Below are 3,225 nucleotides of genomic sequence, written 5' to 3'. Positions count from 1 at the left end.
ACTAAATACTTCGTTAAATCACATATAAGTGTGACGATGTATTCGTTGCCATATTCTGATTTGGTCTGAGTGGTCACCGGCTGGAGTAGCGCTTCTCTTAATGATTTCAATTTTATATTGCCCATATTTTTTAAATTATCTATTGAAATGGTTTTAAAGATTTTTTCACTCGGTGCCAATTTGAGTTGGCTGATTTTTAGTATACCGGCTTGCATTTCAAGCCTTTGGAAGAATTGACCTAAATCAAAAATTCCATTGGTATATAAATCGTCAACATCAATTCTTGCAATAACTTTATTTCCTCGTTTTAGTAAACAAATATATTCAGTTATTCGCAAGGTCACTACTTTTCGTACTTCATCATTTGTTATGACTTCGTGTACGTTGGGCTTAGATACATTTTGAATACTTTGCTTAGGCAAATATTCCTTATTTTTTACTGTACAGTATTTATCTTGTCTACTTTGTTGCCTGGTAGTGACTTTCAGGACTTTATGTTGCATGTCTTTGAGTTCTGTTATATTTATGCGCGAAAGTGCGTCTGCTACAAAATTATCTTATCTGCAGAATGCTACAAATCGTCTTGCGCTGTCCGCGTCATGAGGGACAGGATAATTTTTGATGACGTCATATTTCTTGTCATCTGGCAATACTCCTTTGTCTGTGCACTTGTAACCTAGGAATGTCACTTCATGCATGAAAAATGAACATTTTTCTGGATGCAACTTTAGGTTATATTTCCTACATACATTAAAAACGTCAGTTAAGTTTTTAATCATGTGTTTTTCGGAACATCCTATCACCATTAAGTCATCCATATAAAGGAATGCCTGAGAGGGTTCTAAGCCCGAGAATGATATAGTCATCATCCTCTGAAATGAATTTGGTGCTATTTTAAGACCAAATGGTAGTCGCGTAAAGCGATATGAGCCATTGCTCGTTGAGAAAGATGTTATATTCCTTGAGTTTTCCTCAAGTTCTATTTGGTGGAAACCTGACATCAAGTCAAGGCATGAAAAGTATTTAGCTCGACCTAGTTGATCTAAAATGTCATCAATTCTAGGGAGTGGAAATTTATCAGAAAGTAGTTTTTTATTTATTTGACGATAGTCAATTACTAATCGCCATTTCTTCTCTTGTGAATTTGGTAATGATTTCTTTGGAACTAACAAGAGTGGGCTGTTATACTCAGATACAGACGGTTCGACGATTTTGTCCTTAATTAATTTCCCTACTTGTTTTTGAATTTCTTCAATATGGCTATGCGGGCTTCTGTAGTTTTTTATATAAATGGGTTCATCATCTTTAAGTCTTAATGTTTGTTTATAAAAATTGTTTGTTGACATTGGTTCGGTTTCCAGTCCAAACACATCACTATACTGTGTGCATAATTCAGTTAACTGATTTTTAAATTGGTCTGGAAAATTTTTCTTTAGCTTTGAAAGTACTTGTTCGCTTCTATTTTCAGTATTGGTATTATGAATATCATAATCTTTTAAATTTTCATATTGGATTTTGTTTACTTTGACCAATTGGTCGAAATGAGTTGTATTTAGAAGTTAAATGTATACATGTTTGGATGCTGCTATTGTATTTGCAACATAAATTCCATTATGTATTTCCTGATTAGGAACGAATATGTAATCATTTACAGCATTAATGCCTATTTTCCGAATAACTTGTGATCTGGCTGGCAGAAGAACTGTATTGTTGCCAGCGCTATATGTTATCGGAACATATATTGGATAATTTAAATTTTGGGGTCTAATTATAAACCAGTCTTCATTTGGTTTGAAATCTAGTTGACAATTGAATTTCTTTATAAAATCAATGCCTATTATTCCGTCACATGGTATTGAAAAGTTTGGGTCTACCAAATGAAATTCATGTGGAATAATATATTTTGTTGATTGAAGTTCTATTGAGGTCTTTCCTCGAGACTTTATCACACCTTGGCCTATGCTTTCGATGTTTATTATTTTTTCATTTTGAATTTTGAAGTTATCAGAATTTACTTTTAAAAGTGAGATATCTGCACCAGTATCTATGAGAAATGTAAGTTTATTTTCAGTTGAATGATTATAGAAAGTTACGAATATATTAAGACTATAATTGATGGAATGAACTTTTACATTTATTGGTTGTTTCCTAAAGGGTTCTGTGAGTTTTCCGACGTATTTTGCGCGATTCTCACACTGTTACTATTATTATTACCCTGGTTGTAGTTTTCGCGGCCTCTCCCTTGGTTTTGGTCTCGTCTACCTCCACGGTTATTATAGTTATTATTATTGTTGTTATTGCTGCCTCGGTTGTAATTGTTGTGGTAGTTATTTCTTCCACGATTATAACCTCGGCCTCCTCTATTATTATTATTTGCACCTCGTCGATAATAGAGTACAGTGTTACTTTGACCTGTTATCTCCGTGCAACTGCTTACAAATTTGGCAATGGCATCATCCATGTTTGTGAATGTGCCTGCTTGCATGATAAGTTTTACCTTATCAATGGAGCAATTCTGTGTCATTGCTTTTACAGCTCTATAGCTCTACAGTTCTAGTGCTTTGTTTATTTCCTAAGGACTGGTTGAGACCTTCACTGATATAGGCACCTTCAAGGGCCTTTGTCAGTTTCTCCACCTCTTGGGTGTATTGGTTAGCCGTTTTAGCTTGGCAGATATAACTTCTACCGATTCTCCTTTTACTGCACTTGACAGTTGGGTAATGATTGCAGCAATTGTCTGCTCATTACTAATAAGGTTTCTTACATGGCCTTTAAGTTTGGTTTTTATAAGGCTTATCGCTGTCGTTTCATGTGTGCCCTTTAAAGTGTCTAGTAGACCTAGAGCATCCAAAAAACTTTGTAAATTTTCTGGCCTACCATCAAACTCTGGTACCAGAGATGTGGCTAGCCTGATAAATTCTGTCAATGTCTGTGCCATTTTAGGGATTGTTATTGTTTCTGATTTAAATTCAATTCGGTCGCTTTCTTCTAGTGTTTCAATGTCATTATCGGACTCAGCGCCGCTTGATTGAACAGATTCGTCTAGTTCTTTGAACTGGTCTGGGTTGAATTCAACCAATTGACTTAGACTTTCTGGTACATCTATCAGAATATGCCTTCTTTTTCTAATATTATTTAATCTTGTGTTTAGGGATTTTATAACCCTTAAACATTTGATTTTATGTTCAGATGTGAGCCTATTTTCGTATTTATTTACTAATGTAA

The sequence above is a fragment of the Drosophila teissieri genome, chromosome 3R (genome assembly GCF_016746235.2).
Source record: "Drosophila teissieri strain GT53w chromosome 3R, Prin_Dtei_1.1, whole genome shotgun sequence".
NCBI lineage: Eukaryota > Metazoa > Arthropoda > Insecta > Diptera > Drosophilidae > Drosophila > Drosophila teissieri.
The sequence above is the reverse complement of the archived record's forward strand: the minus strand, read 5'-3'. Positions refer to the sequence as shown.